Genomic DNA, 24,784 nt, shown 5'->3' with positions numbered 1-24,784 from the left:
GTACATTAAGCCCCTATTCATATACTACTTATAGCCTAAGTGGTTTACATTCAGGTACTCAACTATCTTCCCTGTTCTGGTGGGTTTACACACTATTTAATGTACTAGGAACGATGGGTATTAAGTGACTTGCCCAGGGTCACAAGTAGCAGCATGAGATTTGAACCCACAACCTCAGGGTGCTGAGGTTGTAGCTCTAACCACTGTGCCACACACTCCCCATATGTCTACCATCACTTTTGTAAATTGACAATTCATCTCTAATCAATAAAGTTAAGAACATAAGAACAGCCTTATTGGGTCACACCAATGGTCCATCTAGCCCAGTAGCCCATCTTCACAGTGGCTAAACCAGGTCACTAGTACCTGGCAAAAACCCAAATAGTAGCAACATTCTATCCTTCTGATCCAGGGCAAGCATGCGGCATATTAATGACTAGTTCCGTACCCAATCAGATTTTTCAGTTAACTCCCATTGAGAATGCTTTACTAAACTAAACTAAACCTTAAGTTTATATACCGCATCATCTCCATGGATGTTGTGGAGCTCGGCACGGTTTACAAGAACTTAAAATATAGGATGTGAAGGAAAAAAAAGGTTTACATGAACTTATATATATAGAAGAGAAGAGTAAGGGGGGATAGAATTACATTTTAGTGAAAAGCCAGGTTTTCAGTTGCTTGCGGAATAATTGGAGGGAGCCCAGGTTCCGCAGCAGGGTAGTAAGTTCGTTCCAAAGACCTGTGATTCTGAAGAGAAGGGATTTTCCCAGTTTGCCTGAATAGCGAATACCGTGTAGAGAGGGGAAGGATAACTTATACCTTTGGGTGGGTCTGGTAGAGTCAGGACTCGAGGAGTTATAATATAGTGGGATTAAGGGAGGAAGGATGCCGTGAATGATCTTAAAAGCCAGGCAGGAGCATTTGAAATGGATTCTGGAAATCACTGGGAGCCAGTGAAGTTTGGCTAGGAGTGGGGAGACATGGTCAGACTTGCGTTTTGCAAAGATCAACTTGGCTGCAGTATTCTGGATTAGGCTTAAGTAGATGGCCCTTGCAGTAGTCTAATTTGGAGAGGATGATGGATTGGACAAGGACGGCGAAATGTTGTTGGCGAAAATAGGATCTTACTTTCCTCAGCATGTGGAGGCTGAAAAAGCATGATTTAGTATCTTGAATATATTTACCTGCTTATTACATTTGCCTGGTCGGTATTTATCAGTTGTATTACTTAAATATTCACTTTTAAAGACCTACAGGTTAGTCTGGACATGGGTTTGTAAGCATTTTAAATTTTAGAACTAGCATCTTTAATGCTTAATACTCTTTTCCAACTACTTTTCTCCTACATAATAACTATTGAGAAAAAGTATTTGTTGTAAAGTTCAGACATGCAGAGAAACCAATTGCTGTAGCTATCCAATCCTTCTCTCCTGCTATAAAAATAAATTTGCTAGAATGGAGTGTCACTAACATACATCCCATGGTTTGTATCACGAACATGTTTGCTTGTTTTATTTTATTTTATTTTTTTTTACATTATTGGTACACATCTCTACAAGAAAGTCATGCTGTCAGTTAAAGTAATACAATGTATTTCTGAAGGTATTAAATTATTACTGAAAATCTTTCATGCCTTAGCGACCCAAATGGAATTATGGGCACAGAGCAGAAGCAGAAAAGAGAGAACAGCATTTTTCTTAATATAAATTCATATTTATTGAAACAAAGAATCCCAGCGTTGTACTGAGATTTCAAAATCTTATAGCGGTACAATTCAGTTGATTTTTGGCAGCCAGGCCCACCAATAACAACCAAGGAAAAAAAAAAAAGCTTATGACAGTAAATCCAAGTTGTAGGACTAAAATAATACAAAAACTGGTTTATAAAATTACCCTCCTAATGACTAAGATATTGGGAAAAGCAGAAAGCCAGGGCTTGTTTATATAAAGTATTTTTTCTATATCAATTTAAACTGAAACAACCCAGTGAGTGATGGAAAATAGCTTAACTGCAATGGGATAACTTTAGTCCAGAACAAACAGATGTGGAAGGATCCAGCGATTAAGCAGAACATATTGCATCTAATGAATAACAGACGACAATAAAATTACAGTGCAAGATGAGTGCCAATTAAAAAGTTTTAGAAGTGTCAGTGGGAAAGTGGGAAAAATTACCGTATAGATGAAAATATATAGAATTTGTTATGGATCAAATATCAAGTGCAACAAGGAAGCTTCCTGATTCAGAACATGGCTGATTTGCTCCCAGCTTGTTTTATGGTGATTTTGTTTTCAGTAAACATTTTGGCCCAAATTCTCTAAACGGCAGGTTTAGAATCTTGTAACTGCCCCCCCCCCCCCCACACACACACACATACTACCGTGATTCCCCCATCCAAACCTCACAATTACCAGCAGGAGGGAGCCCAAGCCCTGCTGCCGGAAAACCACCCCTGAACCTCACGATCAACGGCAGGAGGGAGCCCAAGCCCTCCTGCCGTCAAGAACCACCCCCCGAACCCACAATGCCCGGCAGGAGGGAGCCTAAGCCCTCCTGCCAGAAGGCAAGCACCCCCCAAAATCCCTGAACCTCCCCAACAAGGTACCTCCCTGAGACCCCCTTCCATACACCTCCAGACCCCCCTAACCCCCCAACCTCCCTGGACCCCCCCCCCCCCCACCATTTAACCTGAAAAGTTAGCCAGACAGACGGGGTCCTCCCTCTGTCCGTCTGGCAGGCCAGTCTTCCTCTGAATGGCGAGCCTGTCCCTTTCTGGTGCATTGTGTGAAGCACCAGGGAGGGCCCTAGGGCCTGATTGGACCAGGTACCTAAGGACCCACCCGTAGGAGGTGCCCTAGGCACCTGAGCCAACCGAAATTGGGCCAGTTGCTTGACCCTTCCTATGGGCAGGGTAATCACGAGGATCAGGGGGGGATCAAGCCAGGAGAGATTAGGCATTTCTCCTGCCATGATCATTACTGGTGTGAGGGGGGACAGGTTGCCTGGGCTGCGACAGCCACGATCAGCTCAACAGCCCCTATTTGGAATTTATATCTAATTTGACTTGGTCTAAGTCAAAACATATAAGTTCTGTCTGGCAACATGTCAAACCTTTTTGATTTTGGCTGCCAGGCAACTAAGTCTAGGTCGGTCCACCTCTTGCCATTTCGATTCCTCCAAAAACACCCCTTTTCGCTCTAGGCGTTCAGAGGCAGGGTAAAAGCCTAAACTGGTTTTAGATATGTCTAAAACCAGCTTTGATTATTGGTACTTGGACAATCTGTCTTTTTGATTGTCCAAGAACCGACTTAGGCTACTTTCTATATTTTTATTTCATTTTTTTTTATGAGCCCCATAGCATTTGGGTCCTATAATGATGAATGTTGAATAATAGATCATAGAGATAAATCGATAAACTCTAGTATGAGGGCACTTTAATATTTAAGGACCTGCTTAGAAGGCTCTCAATTAATACAGCAGTAGGTGCATGCTAAAGTACAGTTGTTCCACTAAGAATTATCGGGTACTTATCAAGCCATATTAAGCCTATAATATGTACACTGTGAACCAAAAAAAAAAACCCACCAAAATGTTTTTGTCATATCTTCCACAGAATTCAGCCGATTGTTTTGAAATTTAGTGTGCCTTGTCCTCAATGAAGTTGATGTAAAATGTTGGAAATATTTTCACTACAGCACAATACTATCTTGTGAAAATGAATTGTTGCTATGGGATATGCACAGAAGCAGACGATAGTTTGTAAACAGTCTCTGTATCAAAATGGTTTTCACTGCAGAAGACCGAATTCTGATAAAGAACTCTGTACTCCTATAAATCCTTAAAGATTCTATGTACAGTGGAAACAGGATCTGTGGTCTCCACCTTTTGACCAGCTTCTATTTCAAAAATTTTCCACACCCTGAGAAATTGAAAGAAGTAACTTGGATGAAACTAGTTGCAGTTAATGGAACATATTATCTAATTCTGGGAGGTAGAACATAAGAACATAAGAATAGCTTTACTGGGTCAGACCAAAGGTCCATCAAGCCCAATAGCCCGTTCGCATGGTGGTCAATCCAGGTCATTAGTATCTGGCCAAAACACCAAAAGAGTAGCAACATTCCATGCTACCAATCCAGGGCAAGTAGTGGCTTCCACCATGTCTTTCTCAATAACAGACTATGGGCTTTTTCTCCAGGAAGTTGTCCAAACCTTTCTTAAAACCAGCTAGGTTAATTGCTCTTACCACGACCTCTGGCAATGCGTTCTAGAGCTTAACTATTCTCTGAGTGAAAAAATATTTCCTTCTATTGGTTTTAAAAGTATTTCTCTGTAACTTCATTGAGTGTCCCCACATTCCTTGTAATTTGGATTGTGTAACGCACCAGCTAGTTTCCAGAGGCTAGTGGAAACAGTACTTGATGACTATGTATATCATATATCATCTTCTACTCCTATATATATAGACGACATACTGATACAAACTTTTGAAGAACAGCTGGAGAGATTAGAAAAGGTTTTTATTTGACTCAAAAAGGTTGGATTAAAACTAAAGCCAACGAAATGCAAACTTTTGTGTCAAGAAATCAGATTTTTATGATATGTGGAAGGGCATAAAATAAAAAAAAAATATCTAAGTCCCTTTTTGGCCTAAGGTGCTAGATGCCCAAAGTAGGCAGTAGGGAAATGTCCATTCTCAAAAAAAACATCCAAAATGTGTGTGTGTGGGGGGGGGGGGTGTTCAAAGAATGGCCTACCTATACATTCAGGCATTTCATCGCCCAGACCACCACTACGTCTATCTTTAAGCCCTATTCCCAAACAAAAATTCACCCAAGTCCCAAACGCCCAAAACAAGACCTATTAGGCATAGGAGGGACCAGTCCTTCGACTAAAACCACAATTCTCTAACCGGCATCTGTCATAAGCGTGGTTAGAGACTCGTAGACCCATCCCCACCCCACACAATGATCGCGGCAGGAGGGATCCCCAGTCCCTCCTACCTGCACCCGCTGTGACCCACACACAATGATCGCTGGTAGGAGGGATGCCCATTCCCTCCTGCCCACACCTGCCATTACCCCCTTGTAATGATTATGGCAGGAGGGTTGCCCAGTCCCTCCTACCTGCACCAGCAGTGACCTCCCTGTTACAATCATGGCAGGATGGATGCCCAGTCCCTCCTGCTGGAACCTGATCCCCTCCCCCGAGCCCCCGAAAGTTTACCAGCAGGAGAGATGCCCAATCTCCATCCCCCAAAAAGTTAGTCGGCAGGAAGGATACCCAGTGCCTCCTCCGGACACACCCACCCCACAAAGGTAGCCCAACTGGACCTCCCCACCCAGACCACCCCCCAATCCCACCTGGACACCCCTAACCTTTTTTAGATAGTCAGATGGATCCTTCTTCCGTCCAGGTAACCTCATCAAATTTTCGATTATCACTGCAGGATGACTGTTTGTTCGGCCCACATCCCACCCACCTCCTACCCTACCACTCCTCCAAAAACGCCTCTTTGTGCTCTGGGCGCACAGCAGCTGTCAAAAGGCCTAAGCTGCCTCTAGATACATCTAAATCTCATTTTGATTATCAGCACTTAGACAACCTGTCTTTTTAATTGTCCAAGTGCCAATTTAGGCAGGTTTTTAGACTTATTTTCAGTTCACTTATGTAGCTCATAGTCTCTAAACATGGGATTTCTACCAATCCTGAGAAGACAAAGATTCTTAAAGAGTGGAACATGCTGGATTCAAAGAAAGCTGTGCAAAGTTTCTTGGCTTTGCAAGTTTTTATAGGCGTTTTATCAAGAATTTTGCCCACATTGCTGTATCTCTGCATAAATTAACTGGTTCTCCAAAGAAGAATAGGAAAGACAAATCTTTTATATGGGATGTTAACTACCAGAAAGCATTTGAAACTTTGAAAGAGAAATTATCTACTGCTCTGGTGCTAGCATTCCCAGACTTCACCATACCTTTTATTCTCACCACGTATGCCAGTAAACGAGGATTGGCAGCAATGCTAAGTCAAGAACATGTGATCGCTTATGTGAGTAGAGGCCTAAGACACCTCCCTACATTGTCACCTCCTTGAGTTGATCTAATTTTCATAGACCGGATATGCACTACATGTACTCTGTGGAAGACTGACCTCTATGTATTGACCACCTCTGTAAATTGTATCTTGACCACTTGGACTGTGAAACACAATATTAATTTACCCTCTATAATTTGACCAGTTGAGTCCAATGCTTGGAAGAAAGTTCAGTCAGAAATGATACAGAACTGTTTCAAGAAAGTTGGATTTGTCACAACCCAAGAGCATGATGAGTTTGGCCCCCATCAGACAGACTATCTCCCATGGCAAAATTCAAAGGAGTAGATTTTAAATATTTTGGTGCAATGGATGATGAAGTAATGAACCTGACCCAGAAGCAATTTTCCAAGCGATATTGACCAAAATACAAGCCAGGGTAAAAGTGCAGCTGAAGAAGTGGAAGAAGCAAGTGAGGATGACACAGAAATTGCAGAGATTCCAAAAGAAGAGGATGTCAGGCATCTGATAATGCAGTTGAAGTCATTTGCTGTGGAAAAATGCCCAGATATGCTGAGTGGCGTAGCCAGCATTGAGAGTACTTTCTCCACTTACCTTTGTAATAATTAACAGTCCAAGATTGATTCTTTTTTCAGAAAGAATGATTAAAAAAAAAACCATGAGAAAAAGTATGAGTATTGATTTTGTATGATACTGTATGTATGATTTTACAGTGTTTTGATTATGTATAATTTCAAATGATATTCTCTAACAAAAGCTGTAAAAGAACATAAAGTACATGTACATATCAGTACAGTAGGCCTCGTTCCTTATGTTGACTAGTTTGTTACAGTCCCTTGGGTGGTCAACGTACAGAGGTTCTACTGTATTTGTAAAATGGCTGCCTCTGCTACACTTGTTGGTATTTTGGAAAAGGATCTGCTTAGGCACCACCAGACTTGAGCAAAATGTTTAAACTGTTTCCCTAAAATTTAACTGGATTCTTGAGTCCATAAATTTTTATGATATTATAAATTAAATCATAGCTAAAGCATAAATCAGTCATATATAGTGTGACCATATGGCTCCAGAAAAAAGGGGACGGACTAAGACATCCGGGTTTTACTTCCATTGAAAGCAACCAAGATGTCTCAATCTGTTCTCCTTACTTCAATGCTTTCAATGGAAGTAAAACCTGGATGTCTCAATCCGTCCCCTTTTTTCTGGAGCCATATGGTCACACTAATCATATCAAAAAACAGCAAGGGAAAATATTTATCCAAGGTGATACTTATAAATCACTGTTGTACTAATCACCTTTGTTTTACTTCAAGCACTAATTTCAACACAAAGCTGATGTGGTTAAGTGAACACTCAGACCCACAGCTGAGGTCCGGTGAAACAAGTTCACGGGGCAGCTGTTAAGGAGACCATCATAGTTGTTCACAGTCTCCTCCACCAAACAAAGACTAAATAACAAAAAATAAAACTTAAATGGAAATAAAATCATAAATTTCACAACAACTTAACTTTGAATGGTGTAGATGGTACACATAACTGCTCCGGGCTCCTCCGTTTATTCACAATACCGACCCCCCAACCTAGTTTTCACCCGCTGGCTTCTTCAGGAGGGGTACTACAATTACAAGATGACTCAAATCAACACTGCACCACACAGCTTACTAACTAAATAAACACTACATTTTGAAATACTCAATGTACACACTCTCTCTGCAACTTACCGGCACAAACACTCCATACTGCTCACACACGCACTGCTGACAAGAGGAACTTCCCAGCAGGCCACGCTTTAAATACACTCCCCTTTTACAACCTATTACATCATCACTCCTGACATCATGATTGATTATAATTGAAACCATTCAATATCATTGTTTAATCCTGCAGGGGCCAGGGTATGCCATTGGAATATAAACTTCTGCTCCAAATAAAGAAGATGTTGAGTAATGTTTCCAGATTCTTTATAAGCACACATAAGAACAGTGTATTGTAATTCCTCAATAGAGTGCTGTTGCTCAATCCAATGGCTCACCAGGGGGGCAGTTACACGTTTGCATCTTATATTGCTCAAGTGTTCGGCAATGCGAATTTTAATAGCACACCGGGTATGTCCTATATAATATAGCCTACAAGGGCAAATAATGCAATATATTACTGCAGATGGCAAACAATTGGTGCCTGTTCTTAAATAGAATTTCTTGCCCCCTGTTTGAGGAATTACCACTTGGTCAGTGTTGAGGACATGAGAGCAATACACACACTGATGACAACGTACGTGAGGACCCTCTCTATTCTGTTGGACAGGGTCACGATGTTTTAAAATCTGACCTAAATTCCAGACCCTGGTATGGGCAAATAAAGGGCTGTCGTTCAAGCTCTCATGTACCTGCAGCACTGGCCAGTGTTTCAAAATGATTTTTCTAATTTGTTGACTTCGATTGGAATAAGGCAATACACATACCACAACCCCACTATTCTCCCTTTGTTGGGGATGAAATAGCCACTCCCACTGACAGTTACGGGCTCTCTTCCATGCCCGTTTAACTACCCAGGGAGGATAACCTCTCTCCATAAACTTTGTGTATAAAAGCGTGGCCTGCTGCTGAAAATCCCACTCGTCAGAGCAGATCCTCCGCAACCTTAAAAATTGTCCCACCGGGATACTATCCCTAAGGGGTTTTGGATGATAACTATGATAATGTAGGAGAGTGTTCCGATCGGACGGTTTCCTATAAAGGGTAGTATCATAACACACTTGAGAGTTGATCTGAGATTTTACTACTTGGATATCCAAAAAGGATACCTTATCACTACTTACTTCATGAGTAAGAGTTATATTGGGATCTGCCTGATTCAACTCATTTAGGAATTCCCCCAATTCGTCACACTCCCCATTCCACAAAAAGAAGATATCGTCTATATACCTTCTCCATAGACCAACTTTACTAAACCATCTAGAAGTGTAGACATGTTTATCTTCGTATTCAGAGATCAGTCCGTTCCTGCAAGACGTTACCTCGCAAGTCTGCCCCACTTCATTCTACGAGCGTTAGTAATATTAGTTATTATGGGTCCTCAGAGGGCCACCACTCACTCAAATGTATCTCATAGTGCGGGGCTTTATGCACCCTTTCGTCACTGGACCTATATTTTATATGTCTCATAAATGTTATTAACTTAACTTTAATATAAATATGCTAAAAGTACTTAGCTTAATGACGCTAGTCGGGATGGTAGAAAACATCAGTTGTCCAACATGTTTCGCCCAAATAACAGGGCTTTATCAAGGCTCCCTCTCCCTAGAAAGATAAAAGATATATGTATTTTTCTTATATGCCTAGCCTTTTACCATATTGCTTATATTAAGTATACCATATTCACTATAAGCTTTCAACCTCTTACCGTTTGAAATCATATTCTCCCACCAATGCGTCAGAGACGAAATGGCGGTCACGCTTTTAGTCAGCTGTTTTATACATATACACGACAACCACGTCCCATATTATTGGGGACGTCATTGTGTGACGTAGAGTTTGTTAAGCTTACTCCTCCCCTTTAATACTATTTACCAGGTTAATTATACCAGACTAGTTTCACAAACGTCCCCTGGAACCTAAATCATATTAATGAAGCCCATTCTAATTCATTGTTTAATCCCTTAGGAACCACCATGTTCAGGCGGTAGATCCAACGCTGTTCAGAAAGATTTAACCTCCCCTCACAATCACCCTCCAGCTCTTTCTCACTCATACACTCTATCACTCTCCATCTTAGATGTTGGATTTCATGGCCTTTCTCAAGCCAGTGCTGGACTATAGGGGCCTGCAACGTCCTGGTATTAATACGGGATTTGTGTTCATTCAACCGTATGTTGATCACCCGTTTAGTTCGCCCCACATACACCAAATCGCAGGGGCAGACAATAATGTATACCACCCTGCTCGATTTACATGTCGTGTTTGATCTGGCTTTTACTGAATATCCTGATTGGGGGTCAGCCCCCTCCACTAGCCCCGCACTATGAGATACATTTGAGTGCGTGGTGGCCCTCTGAGGACCCATAATAACTAATATTACTAACGCTCGTAGAATGAAGTGGGGCAGACTTGCGAGGTAACGTCTTGCAGGAATGGACTGATCTATGATAAGTACTCTTCATTCAAAATATAGGTGAAGTAAGTGCCTAGGTTCTCATATCTTCGTATTCAGACATATAGAGGCAGGCGACGGACGGGGCCACCGTGGCCCCCATGGCCTCCCCCTTAGTCTGAAAGAAGAACCTATTTGTGAATTGAAAATAGTTTTGACACACCACAAATTCAGCTAAAGTTCCTACTAACTCCTTCTTTTGAACTGAAATATTGGATTTACTGACTACCTGCTTGATAATTTCCAGGGCCGCCGATTGTGGCACGTTGGTATACAGGGCGGAAACGTCTGCAGTTACTAACAGTTTACAATCTTGACCCTCACATCTCTGCAAACATTGCAGGAAGTGAGAAGAGTCCCGTACATAGGACATTCAGTTTAAATGTTTGAATGTGGAATTTCCTGAAATCCCATATATATACTTCATCCCCAAAATCCATAAGTCTCTCACGTGCCCTCTGGGCCGTCCGATTGTGGCTGGCATTGGTTCAGTGCTGGAACCTCTCTCAAGGTTTATAGATAGTTTTATCTATAAACATGTTGGTACTGTTCAGTCCTATGTACGGGACTCTTCTCACTTCCTGCAATGTTTGCAGAGATGTGAGGGTCAAGATTGTAAACTGTTAGTAACTGCAGACGTTTCCGCCCTGTATACCAACGTGCCACAATCGGCGGCCCTGGCAATTATCAAGCAGGTAGTCAGTAAATCCAATATTTCAGTTCAAAAGAAGGAGTTAGTAGGAACTTTAGCTGAATTTGTGGTGTGTCAAAACTATTTTCAATTTGCAAATAGGTTCTTCTTTCAGACTAAGGGGGAGGCCATGGGGGCCACGGTGGCTCCGTCCGTCGCCTGCCTCTATATGTCTGAATACGAAGATAAACATGTCTACACTTCTAGATGGTTTAGTAAAGTTGGTCTATGGAGAAGGTATATAGATGATATCTTCTTTTTGTGGAATGGGGAGTGTGACGAATTGGGGGAATTCCTAAATGAGTTGAATCAGGCAGATCCCAATATAACTCTTACTCATGAAGTAAGTAGTGATAAGGTATCCTTTTTGGATATCCAAGTAATAAAATCTCAGATCAACTCTCAAGTGTGTTATGATACTACCCTTTATAGGAAACCGTCCGATCGGAACACTCTCCTGCACTATCATAGTTATCATCCAAAACCCCTTAGGGATAGTATCCCGGTGGGACAATTTTTAAGGTTGCGGAGGATCTGCTCTGACGAGTGGGATTTTCAGCAGCAGGCCACGCTTTTATACACAAAGTTTATGGAGAGAGGTTATCCTCCCCGGGTAGTTAAACGGGCATGGAAGAGAGCCCGTAACTGTCAGCGGGAGTGGCTATTTCATCCCCAACAAAGGGAGAATAGTGGGGTTGTGGTATGTTACATTACATTACATTACATTACATTAGTGATTTCTATTCCGCTTGTGCCTTGCGATTCTAAGCGGATTACAAGTTAGAAGACTGGACATTTCCAGTAGCATTGCAGTACATATAATCAAGAATGCGTTAAGTTACAATTGTTGTTCTGGACTTTTCCAGGATAAATTGGTAGTAGATAGTAGATAATGATAGGTTGTTTAGGCGAATAGAGATAATATTGTCCGGATTCTGTTGTTTAGACGAGTAGAGATAATACTGTCCGGATTCGGGTGTTGCTGGTGGTGGTGTTTGGGTAGTCATGAGAGTATTTTCTAATACTTTTGTGAGGTTATGATGATGGGAAGTGTTTTTTGAAGAGATGAGTTTTGATTTCTTTTCGGAATGCTTTAATGTCTATTGATTTGGTCAGTAGCTTGGTGATGGTAGTATCGATCTTTGCTGCCTGTGTCGCTAAAAGGCTGTCATATAGTTTCTTTCGTCGTGTTCCTTTGAGAGGGGGGTGAGTGAATAGGCTCTGGGTTCTCCTTAATCTGTGTGAGAGGTTACGGTGTAGTCTGTTGTTTAGGTAGCTGGGTGCTGTTCCATGTATTACTTTGTATAGTAGACAGTAGAATTTGAACTGGGATCTTGCTTTTATTGGTAGCCAGTGTGAGTCTAAGTATGCTTTGGTGATGTGGTCATATTTGCCTAGTGAGTAGATGATTCTGAGGGCTGTGTTCTGAACTGTCTGTAGTTGTTTTATCATGTAATTTGGGCATGATAGGTATAGGCTGTTACAGTAATCTACAATACTCAGTACTAGGGATTGTACTAATATCTTGTATTGATCTTTGTTGAAGAATTTTCTTATTTTTCTTAGGTTACGTATTGTGAAGAATGCTCTTTGGATGATTTTGTGGATTTGAGACTGAATTGTGCAATTTCTGTCTAGTAGGATTCCCAGGATTTTGAGTGTGCTTTGCATTGGGTACTTGATTGTATTTACTTCTAGTTCTGTGAGAGATGGTTTTTTTTCCCTTTCCAGTAGTAGGAATTTAGTTTTTTCCGAGTTCAGTTTTAGTTTATGACTTGACATCCATTTTTCTACCGTTTCCATTATCATTTTCAGGTGGTTTGTGGATAAGGGGTCTTGAATATTAAAGGGGAGGAGGATAGTTATATCATCTGCGTAGCTGAATGATACTGTGTTTAGGGCGTCTAGGGTTATGCCTAGGGATGCTATGAAGAGGTTAAATAATATGGGTGATAATGGTGATCCTTGTGGTACTCCACATGGGTTTGACCATGGGTCGGATATGTGCTCTTTTGATTTGACTTTGTATGTTCGTGTTTTGAGGAAGCTTTGGAACCATTTGTGAACATTACCTGAGATTCCTATTGCGTCTAATATCTGGAGTAGTGTGTGATGGTCAACTAGGTCGAATGCCGCAGAAAGATCGAGTTGAATGAGAAGCAGCTTGTTTCCTTTGCTGAGGTGTTGTCGGGCAATGTCTAATAGTGATACCAGTAGAGTTTCTGTGCTATGGTTGGATCTGAATCCAGATTGTGATGGATGTAGTATGTGATGGTCTTCAAGGTAGTTGGAGAGGTGTTGTGCGACAAGGCCTTCTGTTATTTTAATGTATAGAGGGATTGAAGCGATTGGTCTATAGTTTGCAGGATTATCTATAGGACCTTTGGGATCTTTTAGGATAGGTGTAATTATGATTTCTCCTAATTCCGGTGGGAAATGACCTTCACTTAGTGTTGTTTGAAGCCATAGTGTGAGGCTAGCTTTAAATTTGGTGGAAGCTGTTGCTAGTAAGTATGAGGGACAGTTGTTCAAGTCACATGAGGATTTGCTGTATTTTTTGTAAAGCCTGTTCAAGTCTGACCATTGTATCTTTGGGAAGTTTGTCCATATCCTGTCTGCTGGGATTGCTTCATCTGTTTTGGGATTGATTCGTATTTCTTCTATGTTGATTCTTGAATTGTTGAATGTGGATCTGGTTGTGATGATTTTGTGTTTGAAGTGATCCGCTAATTGGGTGGCTGTGGGAGTTTGGTTTCCTTGGGTGGCGAGAAATGGTTTGGTATCGGTGAGATTTCTTAAGATGTCAAAAAGTATTCTTGTGTCTGGTTTTTCGGTGCTGATGAGTTTGGAGTAGTAGTTTTTTCGTTTTTCCTTCAGTTTGGTATTGTATTGTTTGATTAGGATTTTCCATTCATCTTTGATGTGGTTGTGTTTTTGTTTTTTCCATGATCTTTCTAATTGTCTGCATTTTCTTTTTAGTTGTAGAAGTTCGTCGTCGAACCATTTGTTAGATGGTCTGTCTATTTTGTTTTTGTTTTTTATTGGAGCAAGTTCGTTTAGTGTAGATTCACTGAGGGTCCGCCAGCTGTTTATGAATTCTTTGGGGTTGTTGGGGTCGATTTCGGGGTCGACTGTGTTCCAGAATGTGTGAGGTTCGATTTTCGGTCTGAATTTGATGAGTGTTTTCTTTGGGATGGGTTTGTTGTTATTTTGAGCCCAATTTATGGTGAATGAATATTTGAAATGGTCTGACCATAGAGTAGGGTGCCAGGACCCGTTTGAGATGTAGATGTTTTGTGTGTTTTGATTTGGAGATGAGTAAGCTGCTATATCAAGTTGATGACCTTTTTCGTGTGTGGGTTCTGGGTTGAGAATTTGATAGGATAAAGTGTTGAGGTATGAGAGTATATCTGTTGTTTGTTTGGATGATTGATCTTCTAAGTGGAGATTTAAGTCTCCGAGGATCAAGTTATGTGTGGAGGAGAGTGAGTTCTGGAAGATGAATTCTTCAAGTTCTTGTTTTGAAGTGTTCCATTGTAATGTAGCAAATAAGACAGTTCAGGTTTCCATTGAGTGATTTGTCAGATATTTGGCAGGCTAGCAGATCAAGATAAGGGGTGGAGTGCTTGGTTAGTACGTCGATGTTGAGATTGTTTTTTGTTATGATTGCTAGACCTCCTCCTCTTCTGTTTTCTCGACATACTACTTCAAGTTTATATCCTTTGGGGCAGAATTCTGTGATGCTTGGGTCTGACTCAGAGGTGAGCCATGTTTCGGTTAGGAAGAGACAGCCTAGATTGTCTTTGGTCAGCCAATCTTTGATTAATTCTGCCTTTGGGCTGACGGATCTGATGTTCATATATGCGCAAGCAATTGTAGTGTATTTTGTGGTTGGTGTAGTGGTTGTATTGATGATAGTTTTTGGTGAGGTTTGGTATTTTTGTGTGTTTGAGTTAGGTTTTGGTGGGGGTCTTTTCCCCCAGATGGTGGGGATGCTGGCTTGGCTGGATAGTGGGCATGGAGTTAGTGTTCTAGTGGTATGCAGTTTTCTGGTATGTTGAACAGGTCTGTGTGTTGTTGTTAGGATAGGGATGGTTTGTATTTGGTAGCCTGTGGTTTTCCATTTTGCTATAAATGTGGCAATTAGTATGAGGGCAAGAATGAGGTTGTGTGTACGCAGTGCCATTTTTTTTTTTTTTTTTTTTTTTTTTTTTAAATTTGTGAAGATTGCGGTTTGGTAGTTATTTGAGTTGGTTGTGAGAGTGGATGTATGGGTTGTGTTCAGAGTTCGCTGGAGAGGTGGTTGGAGAGGCAGGGGCTCTAATAGAGAGCATAGTCCTCCTGCTTGCACGGCGTCGGGCGGAGGAAGGAGGGACAAGATGGTAGAAACTTCCTCCTTCCTCTGCCTAGGAAGTCGCTGGGTGGGGGAGGTTTTCGGTGGCCCTCAAGGGCTGAAGAAAAAGTCCGACTCAGAAGTCGGTCTGCGTTCGGTGATCCGCGGTTGCTGGAGCGGCAGGGGCTCTAATAGAGAGCAGAGTCCTCCTGCTTGCACGGCGTCGGGCGGAGGAAGGAGGGACAAGATGGCAGAAACTTCCTCCTTCCTCTGCCTAGGAAGTCGCTGGGGGGAGAGGCTTTCGGTGGCCCTCAAGGGCTGAAGAAGAAAAATCCGACTCAAAAGTCGGGCTGCGTCGGCGATCCCCGGTGGCTGGAGAGGCAGGGGCTCTAATAGAGAGCAGAGTCCTCCTGCTTGCACGGCGTCGGGCGGAGGAAGGAGGGACAAGATGGCAGAAACTTCCTCCTTCCTCTGCCTAGGAAGTCGCTGGGGGGAGAGGCTTTCGGTGGCCCTCAAGGGCTGAAGAAGAAAAATCCGACTCAAAAGTCGGGCTGCGTCGGCGATCCCCGGTGGCTGGAGAGGCAGGGGCTCTAATAGAGAGCAGAGTCCTCCTGCTTGCACGGCGTCGGGCGGAGGAAGGAGGGACAAGATGGCAGAAACTTCCTCCTTCCTCTGCCTAGGAAGTCGCTGGGGGAAAAGGCTTTCGGTGGCCCTCAAGGGCTGAAGAAGAAAAATCCGACTCAAAAGTCGGGCTGCGTCGGCGATCCCCGGTGGCTGGAGAGGCAGGGGCTCTAAGAGAGAGCAGAGTCCTCCTGCTTGCACGGCGTCGGGCGGAGGAAGGAGGGACAAGATGGCAGAAACTTCCTCCTTCCTCTGCCTAGGAAGTCGCTGGGTGGGGGAGGTTTTCGGTGGCCCTCAAGGGCTGAAGAAAAAGTCCGACTCAGAAGTCGGTCTGCGTTCGGTGATCCGCGGTTGCTGGAGCGGCAGGGGCTCTAATAGAGAGCAGAGTCCTCCTGCTTGCACGGCGTCGGGCGGAGGAAGGAGGGACAAGATGGCAGAAACTTCCTCCTTCCTCTGCCTAGGAAGTCGCTGGGGGGAGAGGCTTTCGGTGGCCCTCAAGTGCTGAAGAAGAAAAATCCGACTCAAAAGTCGGGCTGCGTCGGCGATCCCCGGTGGCTGGAGAGGCAGGGGCTCTAATAGAGAGCAGAGTCCTCCTGCTTGCACGGCGTCGGGTATTGCCTTATTCCAATCGAAGTCAACAAATTAGAAAAATCATTTTGAAACACTGGCCAGTGCTGCAGGTACATGAGAGCTTGAACGACAGCCCTTTATTTGCCCATACCAGGGTCCGGAATTTAGGTCAGATTTTGAAACATCGTGACCCTGTCCAACAGAACAGAGAGGGTCCTCACGTACATTGTCATCAGTGTGTGTATTGCCCTCATGTCCTCAACACTGACCAAGTGGTAATTCCTCAAACAGGGGGTAAGAAATTTTATTTAAGAACAGGCACTAATTGTTTGTCATCTGCAGTAATATATTGCATTATTTGCCCTTGTAGGCTATATTATATAGGACATACCCGGCGTGCTATTAACATCCGCATTGCCGAACACTTGAGCAATATAAGATGCAAACGTGTAACTGCCCCCCTGGTGAGCCATTGGATTGAGCAACAGCACTCTATTGAGGAATTACAATACACTGTTCTTATGTGTGCTTATAAAGAATCTGGAAACATTACTCAACATCTTCTTTATTTGGAGCAGAAGTTTATATTCCAATGGCATACCCTGGCCCCTGCAGGATTAAACAATGATATTGAATGGTTTCAATTATAATCAATCATGATGTCAGGAGTGATGATGTAATAGGTAGTAAAAGGGGAGTGTATTTAAAGCGTGGCCTGCTGGGAAGTTCCTCTTGTCAGCAGTGCGTGTGTGAGCAGTATGGAGTGTTTGTGCCGGTAAGTTGCAGAGAGAGTGTGTACATTGAGTATTTCAACATGTAGTGTTTATTTAGTTAGTAAGCTGTGTGGTGCAGTGTTGATTTGAGTCATCTTGTAATTGTAGTACCCCTCCTGAAGAAGCCAGCGGGTGAAACCTAGGTTGGGGGGTCGGTATTGTGAATAAACGGAGGAGCCCGGAGCAGTTATGTGTACCATCTACACCATTCAAAGTTAAGTTGTTGTGAAATTTATGATTTTATTTCCATTTAAGTTTTATTTTTTGTTATTTAGTCTTTGTTTGGTGGAGGAGACTGTGAACAACTATGATGGTCTCCCAGCTGCCCCGTGAACTTGTTTCACCGGACCTCAGCTGTGGGTCTGAGTGTTCACTTAACCACATCAGCTTTGTGTTGAAATTAGTGCTTGAAGTAAAACAAAGGTGATTAGCACACTAATCATATACCATATCATAGTGAAGTGTCCCGCAAACCTTTTTTTTGCTCCAACACATTAACACAGCAAATGTTTTTCTGTGGCACACCCATAACTCCGCCCTGTTCTGTCCCAGCCCCACCCCACATGAACCTTTTCTCATTTTCCCCAAGCTCAGGGCCATGTCTGGAGGGCTTCCAAGCATGCATGGCCATCAATGCGATGACATCGCATATGTGTGCATGACATCATCATGTCGAAGACCACGCATGCTCGGAGGCCCTCTGGGCACGGCCCCGAGCTCAGGGAAAATGAGATGAGGCTTGTGTGGGGGCAGAGAGGAGGAGAGGTAACAATGTCTGAAGTGACACGCATGTGTCCTTCAATCCCTGGCGGCACCCCCAAAATCTCACCGTGACACATTAGTGTGCCACGCCATACAGTTTGCGATTCACTGCCATAGTGTGTATAGCACTAATTCAAGCATGGTTTTGCCAGTTCAGCCTATGGTATTTCCAGAGCTGCTGCTAAAAGATTTTGACCTAAAAAAAGAGCAATTAATTTATGTAGTTGCAAAGCTATATGTGCTTGTACCTACGAATGTTGCATTGAAGTAATTTCCCTTTGAAAAATTACTGAGTTGTATATAGTATCCATGAATTTTCCATTTGCTCTTTCTACAAGTAAAAATTTGTTGGAAAATCTTTATAGAATTGAAAATCTAATCTATGATCACTGGTTCACTACTCCATCTAAAGTATGCCTGCTGTTGAATCATACTCATACTTTTTAGCCATGCAAAAGAACAAAATATTTAGATGGAACAATTTACCCAGGCATAAGCTCTGTTTGCCAAGATAAATGCCTTTGAAATTGCCTTCCCCATGTATAACCCAGAGTCTGGATTTTGTTGCTAGCTGTAAGGATTTCTGGACTAGCATGCAGTTGATAGCATACATAGTTTTCTTTAAAATATATTTTTTAAAAGTCCCATATGCAGGAATTAGCATGTCTCAGAGAGCTTAGTTCATCAGCTTAGCATTAACCTTTCGGAGGTAAAAGGCATACTTTTTGGAGCATATCAAATTGCCTCGTGTCTTTGACTGTTTTATGAAGCAAGTATATGTCACACAGACAGTCACACTCCAGTGGATGCCATGTGTTCACAGTCTAATTTCCTAGCAAGTTGAACAATTCAGTTCTTTTTTAATTCTTCCAGAAAATAGCCACATGCATTCTAGATTGCTATGCCCAAGTCAAATAATATTTCTTGCATGTTAGGAATCTAATGTTTTCATGGCAAGTACATTTTGTGGTTCCAATATTCTTGTAATGACATTTTATTAATGTCCTATATCTACTTAACCCCCTCTTTTATGAAGCCGAATTAGGCTTTTTTTTTTTTTTTTAAATCATTGGAGCTAATACCGCCGCAGCCAGCGATAAAAAAGAAGCTTAACATAGCTTCATAAAAGGGGGCCTAAGTAATTTAAGTTATAGTCAGCAATAAAACTATTTATTATAATGAAATTTAATGTGCTAAAGTCATGCAGAATGTTTCCCTAGTCTAAGATATTCTGCAATCTACCACAGCCTTTCTGTTGTATACTAATGCATATTGATTCTGTATTAAAGCAAGATAAAATAAGTATAAGGTCTCCTTTTATGAAGCCAAGTTAGGCTTTTTTTATCACCCTCCATGGCAGTATCATGTAACTAGTTGTTACAAATAATTAAAATGCAATTAAAAGTTATCAGAGAGAAATCAATATTTTGATGTGCAAGAGCTATCTATCAGTTGGGTGGGATCTTTAGATGCTGTGGCTGCTTGTTAAATGCTTGCTGTAGTTTAACTAAGGGGTCCTTTTATCAAGCTGCGGTAGGGGGTTTAACGCGCATAATCCCGCACCTTAAACCACCTGCTGCACTATCCGCTAACGCCTGCATTGAGCAGGCGTTAGTTTTTTAGCCGGCCGCGGGGGTTAGCGCCTGATGAAATGTCATAGAAACATAGAAAATGACGGCAGAAAAGGGCCACGGCCCATCAAGTCTGCCCACTCTAATGACCCACTCCCCCTAATTCCCTCCATGAAGAGATCCCACATGCTTATCCCACTTTTTCTTAAAATCTTGCACGCTGCTGGCCTCGAGGGTTTCAATGTATTCTCAACAATGACACCTAGATCCTTTTCCTGGGCACAGAACCCAGCATCACTTAGCTATAGCTTGGTTTCCTCTTTAACACATGCAATGCTTTGAACTTGCTCACATTAAACATCATCTGCCATTTTGATGCCCAGTCTTCCAGTCTCACAAGGTCTTCTTGCCATTTTTCACAAAACTCGTGCAATTTAACAACTTTAAACAACTTTGTATCATCAGCAAATTTAATTACCTCACTAGTTATTCCCATCTCTAGATCATTCAAATAACTTTCATTTATCCACATAAAAATTAATCTACCATTTGGATGCCCAGTCTTCCAATTTTCTAAGTCTTGCAATTTTGTCACAGTCCGCAGGCTTGATAAAAGGAGCCCTGAATTTTGGGTAAGATTCTGAAAAGTGTGGCAGTGTGTTGTTTAAGGTTTAGGGTCCACGGTGTATATTGACCCTGGTGAAGTGTAAGTGAACATAAGAACATAAGAAGTTGCCTCCGCTGAGGCAGACCATAGGTCCATCCTGCTCAGCGGTCCGCTCCCGCGGCGGCCCAACAGGCCCATTGCCTGAGCAATGGTCTATACCTATCTATACCCCCCAATCCCTTTTTCTTCTAGGAATCTATCCAAACCTTCTTTGAAACCATTTAGTGTTTTCTTGTCTACAACAGCCTCTGGAAGCGCGTTCCATGTATCCACCACCCTCTGAGTGAAAAAGTACTTCCTAGTGTTTGTTCTAAACCTGTCCCCTTTCAATTTCCCCCAATGCCCCCTTGTACTTGTGGTGAAGTGTTTGTGAGGTTCTGAGTTATTTTACTTTGTACTCTGACAGTACAAACTTTTGTTCAAGTTCTTTGTCCTGATATTTTGGCAGGGAAGTAAATGTTTCGAACTGTGGGACATTTGATTAAATTAGAGAATTTCATATACTTATTTCAGTAATTTTCTCTGAAGTTATTAAATAGTTCCTGTGAATGAGGTGGCTATAATCTGGCCCAGAGTTGTAAAGGTTTGTGACAACCTTTAGGGCTCCTTTTATTAAGGTGCCCTAGTGTTTTTAGTGCACACTAGCTGAAAAATTACCACCTGCTTAAAAGGAGGCGGGAATGGCTAGCGTGCGTGGCATTTTAGTGCGTGCTATTCTGTGCGTTAAGGCCCTAACGCACCTTTGTAAAAGGAGCTCTTAATTGTGGAGTGCAGTTATTAAATTGGTTGGTTAAATTGAAGCTTGGTGTGTTCACCTTTTAAAGAAAATTCATTTTTGAACTAGTTTGAAGCTGTGTTACTGTATGGGAGGGTTTTAGAAGGGAATATTGATCATCAATTTTTTTTTTTTTTAATGGATAGTTAGGGAAATGTGAATTTAGCAAGACAGGTTTCTTTCTTTGAGTTATTTACAGAATAGGGAGTAGGTAATCAAAGGAAAGAAGAATACAGAATATGAGCTCCAAGTAGAGAAAAGAAGAAAGCTGAATTGCCAAGAGAAGTCAACCAAGAGAAATGCACTACAGACTACAAGAGAGAGAATTAGAGGAAAATAAATAAGAAAATAAAAAGGACTGCTATACAGTACAGTGAAACCTTGGTTTGCTAGTGTTTTGCAAAACAAGCAAAACATTTTATTAAATTTTAATTTGATATTCAAGCAATATCTTGCAATACAAGTACATACAGTATACACACATCACAACTGAGCCGATGGTTCTTCTTTCTCTGACGCTGCAAGAGTGTAGTGACTGTTTGAAACAAGCAATATCTTGCAATACAAGTACATACAGTATACACACATAGAAACATAGTGGCAGAAAAGGGCTATAGCCCACCAAGTCTGCCTATTCCAAGTATTCGCTCCCGAATTTACTCCCTTAAAGATCCCACGTGAGCATCCCATTTACTCTTAAAATCCGCCACGCTGCTGGCCTCAACCACCTGCAGTGGGAGTCTGTTCCACTGATCCACATCACAACTGAGCCGATGGTTCTTCTTTCTCTGACACTGCAAAAGTGTAGTGACTGTTCGAAACAAGCAAAGTCTTGCAATACAAGTACATACAGTATACACACATCACAACTGAGCCGATGGTTCTTCTTTCTCTGACGCTGCAAGAGTGTAGTGACTGTTCGAAACAAGCAATATCTTGCAATACAAGTACATACAGTATACACACATAGAAACATAGTGGCAGAAAAGGGCTATAGCCCACCAAGTCTGCCCATTCCAAGTATTCGCTCCCGAATTTACTCCCTTAAAGATCCCACGTGAGCATCCCATTTACTCTTAAAATCCGCCACGCTGCTGGCCTCAACCACCTGCAGTGGGAGTCTGTTCCACTGATCCACATCACAACTGAGCCGATGGTTCTTCTTTCTCTGACACTGCAAAAGTGTAGTGACTGTTCGAAACAAGCAAAGTCTTGCAATACGAGTACATACAGTATACATGCGTCACATCATCAAAACTGAGCCGATGGTTCTTCTCTCTCTGATGCTGCGGGAGTGTAGTGACTGTTCTAAATGAGTGTGGTCTTGCAATACAAGTATTAAAGTTTTGGGGTTGTGGAACGAATCATCTGAGTTTCCATTATTTCTTGTGGGGAAATTTGCTTTGATACACGAATGCTTTTGGATTACAAGCATACTTCTGGAACAAATTATGCTCGCAAACCAAGGTTTTACTGTATTTTGTATTTAAGTTTTTGGGCTGTGGAACGAATCATCTGGGAGTGAAAACTAATGTTACAGAGTGTCATTTTCAAGCCATTCAGGAAGATTACAAACCTGTGGTACTTTACAACTCTGGGCCCGTAAATTTATTTTCAAACAGAAACGCTCAATGGAGATTCCCATTGAAAAGTTGAGCAACTGTGGGAAGGTGAGTATTTTGTATTGGCAAACTTTTATAACTACTTTCGAGACAAAAACACAATGCAAACTAATATTTTCTCTGTAACTGCCCCTACGCTTTGGAATTCACCTTCCACCAACCTAAGAGAGGATACATCACTAAACACCTTCAAGAATAACCTAAAAACATTCCTGTTCAAAGACACCTTTGGACTATAATCGTCCTTTTAAGGATGTTTTGCATGCATTTTAATCCTGCATTACTGCTGGTTATGTTATCCTCCCTTCCTTTTGTTCCTCCATACTTCCTCCTTTTATTTTTAATTTATAAAATATTGTTCATCCCCTTTTCCTTTCATTCCAGTCTTGTCTGTGGATTGCTGTGTTATTAGCATTTGTGACTTGACTATTTGATTATGTATAATTTAATGTTTCCCTTTTCTTTATCTTTGTAAACCACCTTGAAGTTTGATTTGGCATTATAACAAATTTTTATTAAACTTGAAACTTAAATGTATATAAAAAATTACTAGTGTTTCAAGTTGTGCTTCTTTGGAAGTAAATATTGGATTATTGTCCTTATGCTGATTCTTTTCGGTGTCAATTAAAACGTGTTTGTTTAAAAAAAATGGTTTACATGATGGTTGTTGTTAAATTATTTTATCTTTCTAGCTATTTGATGTGAATGTATTTTTTCCAATTGTTGTACTGGTTTGATCTTATTGTAAACCGCTTAGAAGTTATTGGTTGTAGTGGTCTATAAATAAATAATTATTTTTATTATTATAAAAATAACGAAACATGCATGAGATACATTTCAGTATATGGACATCTATCTTATGCATATCCATTGCAGATGTCTCAAAAACCTGACTAACTGGTGCTTCTCAGGACGGATTTGAGAATAACTGCACTAAGACAAACAGTTGCTGCGGTGTCAGGTCAAAAGCTCGCCGGAACAAAGGCGCGCCCAGACAATTGAGCGCCGCGCGCACCGCCGCGCCGCTCTAAATTACTGTTTTTAGTGCTCCGACGGGGGTCGTGGGGGGGTAACACCCCCACTTTACTTAATAGACATCGTGCCGCGTTGTGGGGGCATTGTGGGGGTTGTGGGGGGTTGTAACCCCCCACATTTTACTGAAAACTTCACTTTTTCCCTGTTTTTAGGGAAAAAGTTCAGTTTACAGTAAAATGTGGAGGGTTACAACCCTCCAAACCCCCCATAACGCCGGCGCGATTTCTATTAAGTAAACTGGGGGGGTTCCCCAACAAAAACCCCCGTCGGAGCAACTAAAAACTGTAATTTAGAGCGGCGCGGCGGCGTGCGCTGCACTCAATTGTCGGCGCGCGCTTTGCTGCTATTCAGATAAACAATTACTCAGGGTTCCTTTTACAAAGCCATGGTAAAGGGTTCTACCGTGAGCCAGCATGGTAAATGCTCTGATGCTCATAGGAATTCTATGAGTGTCGGAGCATTTACCTTTACTGCAGCTTTGTAAAATCCAGCGTGAATCGCTACGCAATTTATTTAAGGATGAAAGGAAAAGAAAGCAGTCCTGAACTGGAGAATTAAAAAGATGTGCTGCCCTCTTGCTTTCAGTTTAATCATTAAAAAAAAAAAAAAAAAGCCTGAAGTTTCTGACAGTTCCTTCAGTTCCTTCTGGTTTATTAAAAATAAAATATAAAAAAAAAAGACACTGAGCAAGTTATCAACTCTTAAAGGGGCTCAGTAATGCATAGTACTTTAACGTTCAGACTGCTGAGGTCAGATACACAATGGGCTAGCTAGATTCACTAACCCGTTTTCCTGGGCGATCCTTAGCCGATCCCAGCAGGCCCGACGAATTCAGAAATGTAAAAAAAATTCAAATGAGAGCGATCGGAGGAACGTTCTCATCTGCCTGACACGGAACACTAGTGTGCGATCTTGTGCATGAGCTTGGGAAGGGTAGGAGAATTTCGGGGACGAGCAGGGCAGCGATTCGGGGCACAGTAGGCAGGAGAGATCCGGGGAAGAACATCAGGGTGGCAGGCAGGAGAGATTCAGGGCAGCAGAGAGCAGGGCGTGCAGAGAGCAGGGCTTCAATGGCACTGGAGAGTCAGAAAGCTGTTTGCGACTGGTCCCCAGCAGTCACTTCTTGGGTTGATCGGCCAGCCCAGTCAGTTTTATAAA

This window comes from Geotrypetes seraphini, chromosome 4 (genome assembly GCF_902459505.1).
Source record: "Geotrypetes seraphini chromosome 4, aGeoSer1.1, whole genome shotgun sequence".
Classification (NCBI taxonomy): Eukaryota; Metazoa; Chordata; class Amphibia; order Gymnophiona; family Dermophiidae; genus Geotrypetes; species Geotrypetes seraphini.
Note: the sequence above shows the minus strand (reverse complement) of the source record.